Source organism: Brienomyrus brachyistius, chromosome 17 (genome assembly GCF_023856365.1).
Source record: "Brienomyrus brachyistius isolate T26 chromosome 17, BBRACH_0.4, whole genome shotgun sequence".
Taxonomy (NCBI): domain Eukaryota; kingdom Metazoa; phylum Chordata; class Actinopteri; order Osteoglossiformes; family Mormyridae; genus Brienomyrus; species Brienomyrus brachyistius.
The window spans coordinates 20,658,465-20,665,986 of record NC_064549.1 but is presented as its reverse complement, the minus strand read 5'-3'; positions in this window follow the sequence as shown (position 1 = coordinate 20,665,986).

Genomic DNA, 7,522 nt, shown 5'->3' with positions numbered 1-7,522 from the left:
TTGCCTGCCCCCTCTTACTGTCCATGATACACAAGCACATATGTAGAAAAACGTCAGCTTGGAAGCCAAGGCTGGACTTAACCTACTCCTTAGGGTTCAACTGGAAACTGCCCCATGGCCGAGCGGTCTAAAGCCTCCTGCGCAGCGAAAATGGCCTTTCAAAGTAAGGGGTATTCTGTTCTCCGAAGTAAGGCGTGGGTTCGAATCCAACTTCCGACAAAAGTTCTTCAATCGCTACAGCAGAATTTGAGCCACTGATCGGCTTTAATTGCTTTGTTTTATTTTTGCGTTTCAGGCAAAACTACATAACACTTAAAGACACTACGGGCATGTAAATGGAGAACGAAATTATAGTTATACCGAATCTCCTACACACAATACCAAGGTTACCAACTTTGGTCAGCTGACCGGAGTGAGACGTTCAATTCCCGTAAGATTTCTTTGCGCCAGCCTGAGAGTCTGAAAACACGTCACACCAGATGCATGAGAGATGGAAACCTGGGATATTCAGTCGAATCAGATCAAATATGATGCTAAGTTAGTACTAAGTTAAAATATGTTCCGGACTTGTAACATGCACCCATGATTTGGAACAGTCAGCAGGCTGTCTCTGGCCACGCCCCCTACACTCGGTCCGGCCCCTGGCTTTTCCTGAATTCTGATTCCTTTAGATAAACATTGACTTCATTGATATTGTTATTGATTTATCGACAGACCATCATACGTTTTAGACGTTATAATAACAACACTCTATTGATCCCCAAAGAGAGAAATTCTCTCCTTGCCTGCCCCCTCTTACTGTCCATGATACACAAGCACATATGTAGAAAAACGTCAGCTTGGAAGCCAAGGCTGGACTTAACCTACTCCTTAGGGTTCAACTGGAAACTGCCCCATGGCCGAGCGGTCTAAAGCCTCCTGCGCAGCGAAAATGGCCTTTCAAAGTAAGGGATATTCTCTTCTCCGAAGTAAGGCGTGGGTTCGAATCCAACTTCCGACAAAAGTTCTTCAATCGCTACAGCAGAATTTGAGCCACTGATCGGCTTTAATTGCTTTGTTTTATTTTTGCGTTTCAGGCAAAACTACATAACACTTAAGAGGTGCAGGATGATCTGTCTTGCTCTCGCGAGGTTTTTGTACGACGTGACATGGTGACATAATGCAGCGGACGATAAAAATCTAACCACAATGCATTGCGTCAGGACCAGAATGTATTGCTTTAAGCCAGCGCTGTATGTGGGTACATGAAGTGGAAAGCACCCAATAACAAACATAACATTTAAAAAAAATCTACAAACTAGTGGGAATATAAAATAAAATAAATGTGTCTGGGCAAATTGGTAAGTTAAATTAAATCGTTTTAAGCAGTGTTAAGCAGTGTGTGGTTTTAAACACGAGTAGCATGTACCGTGTTGACGGCGCATGAACGTATCTTGGCAGCACATGTAAAACTTAGATTTGCAAGCGGGATGTGAAACAGCATTTAGGTGTTTAAAACAGCAATAGAGTGCGTGTTTGTTCACGCAGTTACAATGTTTAGTTGTTATTTCTGTGGAACATCAGTGCAAACCCTTAGGGAACATGTTTTACATGTCAAACTTCACCGTCATGAACCACGATGCGTGTTCAAGTGTGGCGCTACAGATTGCCACAATACGTTTCGTTCATATGGGGAATTTAAGGCTCATTTTTACCGTAAACATAACACAGATTCATATATTGATACTACAAATGCCCTTACGGTGTTTACGTGTAATATGTCTATGTGCCAGCGCCAATGTCGCGATGTCAGATCACTAACAGCTCACTTAAAGGAACATATAGCCGAAGGACGTGTTGTGACATGTCCGGTGACAGGATGCGACCATACGTTCACTGTGAGATCGTCGTTTACAGCCTACATGTCCAGGAAACACAGACAATGTTCTGTGGACAGTATAAGAGATCTTTATAAGGAGACAGTTTCTCAGTTTCTTGAAACTGAACCGTTAGTTACAGGCCCTACAGAGAGATTTAGTGAGACTGATGAAGGTGAAGTCCATCTTACAGAAAATTTCAGTGACCTTTTTCTTAGAAATATTTCTCTTTTCTACTTGAAATTACATGGGCAGTTTCTTCTGCCAGCATCAACTATACAAAATATTATTGAAGAGATGCTAAGCATACATGAACTAGGACAGACATATACTTTGAATAAATTAAGTGCATTCCTGAAAAGTGACTTAACTGAATTAACAGATGAGGTTATTGGTAGTATATGTGATGTTGTGAAGGAATCTGACCTTTTCACCATTAGTCATGAAGGACCAATGAGAACCAATTTTTCAAGAACTAGGGCTTTTAAACAGATGTTTAGATACACAGAACCTGTAAAGTTGTACTTAGGAAGGGATGAAACAAGGTCACAGAGGTTTGCCTACTATGTTCCATTGAAAGACACTTTGAGACATTTACTGGAGTCAGACTTATGGCAGAATTGTGCTGCACAGGGTACATACGTACCATACACTGATGTGCTTTGTGATGTCAGTGATGGTCAGGTATATAAAAACAATGAGTTCTTTTCTCAAAACCCATCATGTCTAAAACTAATTCTATATCAAGATTCTTTTGAGGCGGTGAACCCATTAGGTTCAGCAAAAAGCAGCACAAAGTAGTAGCTGTATATTTGTCTCTGGCTAATTTACCACCTCATCAAGTACAGACCACATGTCACTTGTAATGCTGTGTCAGGAAAAAGACTTCAAACACTTTGGCCATGACAAAGTTTTCTCAAGGCTCATTGCAGACTTAAAAGACCTGGAAGACAATGGAATAACGGTGGCAGAGGAAAAAGTTAAAGGGACTGTTTTGTGCATTGCAGGGGACAATTTGGGGTCTCATAATATCGGTGGATTTACAGAAAATTTTAGTTTTTCTGAATATTTCTGCAGGTATTGCCGGACAACCCGAACAGATTTTCAAACAGATCCAAATGCATTTTACAGTCTGAGGAACAACAAAACGTTGAAGGTATAATATCTGAGTTTTAATTCATTGAATTACTTCGATGTTTGTATGCCTGGCCTGCCACCTTGTTTAGGCCATGACATTTTTGAGGGTATCCTTTCCTATGATTTAGCCCTTTACCTGAAGTACTTCATCAAGCAGAAAAAGTGGTTCACTTATTCAATTCTGAATAGACGCATTAAGAAATTTAAGTACAGTGGCTCTGATGTGTTGAGTAAGCCATGTGCAGTAAACTCCAATGGAGTAAAGCTTTATGGTCAGGCTGTTCAGAACTGGAATTTTCTAAGACTTCTTCCTGTGATCATGTGTGACAAGGTGAAAGAGCACACAGATGATGATTGGCAGTTGACCCTTCAGCTAAAAGACATTGTGGAGCTGATTTGTGCACAGAAAATTTTATTGCCAGAGGTTGCATACCTTGACGTTCTTATCCAAGAATATCTTGCTTGTAGATTTTCTTTCTTTCCAGGACATAGGTTAAAGCCTAAGCATCACTACTTGCGACACTACCCTGCACTGATTTTAAAGTTTGGTCCTTTGATCAGGTTGTGGACAATGCGATTTGAAAGTAAATAAGGCACCATGGCAACAACAGTCAGAACAGCATCCAGTTCACAGCTAGTTTTAAAAATTGCTTTAACGCAGAGTGATTACAGGAAATAGGTGTACTGCTTAATATTAATTAAATTATTAAAATGTGCTAATAATAGACATATTTGTCAGTCAGACATTGTGCTTTTTAAAGAGCAGAAGGGATACATTAAATTACGATTATATTGTCCTTACTGTATATATTTTTACATTTTTCCCCTCAATGATATAAATATTTTCCCCCCTGACATATAATCAGTGTAAGCACACAAACACATTGGCCGGTTATCCTATTCATTCAGTTCCACGGACAGTGACCTGTGTTACTGTGCTGTGACATCTGGTTCCTTCATTGGCTCTGTATATTTCTATAAATGACTAAATGGCTCTGTTGTAGAAATTTCCAGCCAGAGACTTGGTTCCTATATAACGAGAAGATTTTATTTTTACTCGGACTGAGAAGCTACAGAAAATCATCTCTGCATGTGATCTCCCCTTTACTGCTCAAGCAGAGCACACGCACATCAGCAAGTGTCAAGGCAGCAAGTGCATACAAACAACTTCTCAGGGCCTTCAGGAAGAGTCAGACTGCGGTGTCATTCAGAGATACCATTGTCTAAGACTTGCACTAAAACATTCTATGCACTTATTTAAACAAAGTAGTATGGTACCTATGTCAGAATCCATCCCTGCCTTGTCCTGTTCACATGTCACTGGCCATCCTATTCTCTCCTCTGTCTTGTACCCCTTAGCCCATAGTGTGTTTGCCTGCTCATCGGGCCACCATGTGGCTTAACGGGCCAAGTGGTTGGCCACCGTGCCTGACTCCCCTTTTGATTGTGGGTTTTGAGGATATCAGTGGGTCTGTGTTTTCATGATTGTCCCCCAGGCCACCATGCAGCTCAGCCCTTGATTCCAACTACAGTAGCAATCAGGTGGTTCTCGGTCTACTAGGACTGTATAACAGGATTCTTCACCCATTCTATCTTTACTCCTTCAGCCGCATACATGAGTCAGACCTATAGGTTATTCAAATTCCGTCCTGCCAAATTTACTGGACAGGAAGTGGACACTGCAAATGAATGTGTGAATACGCCAATACCTACATCTTTACAAGTTACATTAAGGGGTTTGGTACAGTAAATGGCTGTGAGGTGGGATTTCTTCTTGATGTCTGTTTGTAGCCCGTCCACCAGCAGCTGCTGCTGTATTTATCACACCAAGCAGGGAAAGTATATTGCTAAATTTTCCTTAGTTCAATTACGCTTGATTAAGCTAATTAAGCCGGCTATGTTATTTACATTCAGAAGGATGCCGCCATATTGGGTTATACACAGATGCCACGATAGCTCACACTCACATTCCCTCTTCATTATTTTTCTAAACACACTCTATCCTGCCTTGTCACCTGCAACAAGATCTCACTCCCTGTAGCAATAAAAGTCTTTCTTATGATTGAGCAGATTTCTGCTTCTCTCCTAACCATGGGCATCCAAAGTAAGATGAAGCAAAATGTTAGGAAATTTGATAACACATGGTTACTCTTTTGGTAACAGTGACTTTGGTTTTATTTTGATAGATGTAAACTACATAATATGGTCTTAACCTTGTTTTCTGTCCTAAAAGCAAACTTTTATGTTACAGGAGAAAAGTGCACAGCTGCTTGGATCAACCCCAGCTAATCAGCGCATATGGGAATCTTTTCAAAATACCATGTGAGTCTTATGCAATTTACCCAATTAATATAAGCTCTTTAGATGACGCTTAAATAATCAATTCCCATCAACTTAGTGTCAAAACACAAACTCAGTGGCAAAAAAGTGAAGGGCAACAGACTAAGTTGTGAAAATGAAATCTGCATGTGATGAAAGGGCATGTGACTGTATCGCGATGATTATAATCATCAGATCAAACGGACCACGGAGTTGGCGGTATGGTCACACTGCTGGTCCCATGTCAGTAGGGTATAGCACACCCCTGGGCCCGGATACTACTAGGATGTCACTGGTGTACCACTGTGCCGTCAGAGTGTGGTGTGTCACTCCACAGCATTGGCAGGATTGCTCCTCTCCCTGCAGCGCCACCATACGCACATGACGGTCATCTGTGGTACTGCAGAACTGAGATGTATCGCTGAACATGGTAGGACGCCAGTCGTCATCAGTCCATCAGTCCATGCCTCCCAGTGACTACACCACTCCAAACGCAACCGTTTCTGTGCTATTGTGAACGGCAGCCTATGCATGGGACGGTGAACCCGTAGTCCAGCTGATGCCAGTCATCGCGACACGATGATATAGGGTGTTGTAGAGAGTCCAGTAGCTGTGTCCATATATCAGGCGCAGGTGTCATGGGGATCTGTGATGCTTGGAGCACAATCCGACGATCCTTCCTTGGCGTGGTCTGTCTTGGATGACCAGAAACTTCACGACGTGTGTGGATGCCTCACGTGCCCATTGGTTTCAATATCAGGCCACTGTGATATCCGCATTGCCCACATGCAATTGCAGCACATGACCACCTGGCTTCATGTAAACCCGCAATGCAACCCTATCAAACTCCGTCAAGTGCCGTTAACACTGTCTAATGTGACTACGAGGCATCCTGTGTCTGGTGATTAAACATGCCAACTCCTTGCAATTTGAATCATTTACATATCCATCACTGGTCTGCACATGTACCAGATTACATCTTTAATCGGATAGTTACTTCTGGGTTCTCAACTTTTTTTTTCATAATACCCCTTAAGTGTATATGCCCTTCACTGATGAGAAATTCATCAACATCTAAGTCCTACATTCATGTACAATGCATATTAAATGAATATTTTGTCACTATTAGTTTTGATGTATCATTCTTTGAATGCACTCAATTGAATCATGGACAGTGGTTCCACATGGAAAAAAATGAATATTCCGAAAAGGAAAAATCCTTCTTCGGTTGATACATTCACTTTGTGTTCTGAGAATTTTTCCCTTGAGTGCCTTGTACAGTATGTCTAGTGTGTTTTTGGTGTGAATGTGGCCATAATCATACAAGGAAAAAACCACTGACTTGTAGTGAACATGTAAAACCGCAACATGCAGTGTCATACGTAACTGAAATAAGAAATGCTGGATTGCCTGAGTTGCATGCGTGCATGTTTTTTAATATGGGCAACATGGTTCCCTGAGATGCCTCAGTGTTGCTCACCGCCATCTCTAACACACAACCTCACAAACCATCTTAAAACTACTGAAAGAAATAATTGGCTACACTGCAGCTCCACTGTTTTGTTTGGCACCCCTGCATGTCCTGCATTGTGTGGGGAAAAAAGCTGAAGGCTGAGGAATGTTACATAACACAGCTAGAATGTAAAAACTCTCTCTGGTGTAATTCACTGCGTAAAACCAATGGTCCTAAGTGTGGTGTCTTCTTCATAACACTCCCTGATGTTTGTGTCCGTGACCATGAGATAGGGTGGCTGCTTTTCTTCCTTGCTTTCCTTGTATTCCTACGTTTCCTCCCCAGCCTTGGTTGGTAGGTCAGGCAGCATCACCTTGTTTTAATAGACCCAGGTGCAATTTATCTTGAAATTAGACTCAAGTGCAGAAAATGTTCTATCAGAAGTCTTTGACAATCTCTGAATTACACAGAAATCTGACTTCTTCTGAAGCTGTGAAATTGTTCATCTGTATTTGCTGCATTGGTACTTGTTGATGTGCGTGTGCCCTGCTTAAGGAGTAAAGGGGAGATGACATGCAGAGCTAGTTTTCTGTAGTTTATTTTCTTTGTCTGAATAATAATATTCTCTTCATATAGGAACCCAGTCTCTGGCTGGAAATTTCTACAATAGAGCCATTTAGTTATTTCTAGAAAAATATTTAGAGCCAATGACCTGATGTCATAGTAACACAGGTCACTGTCCGTGGTGCTGAATTCT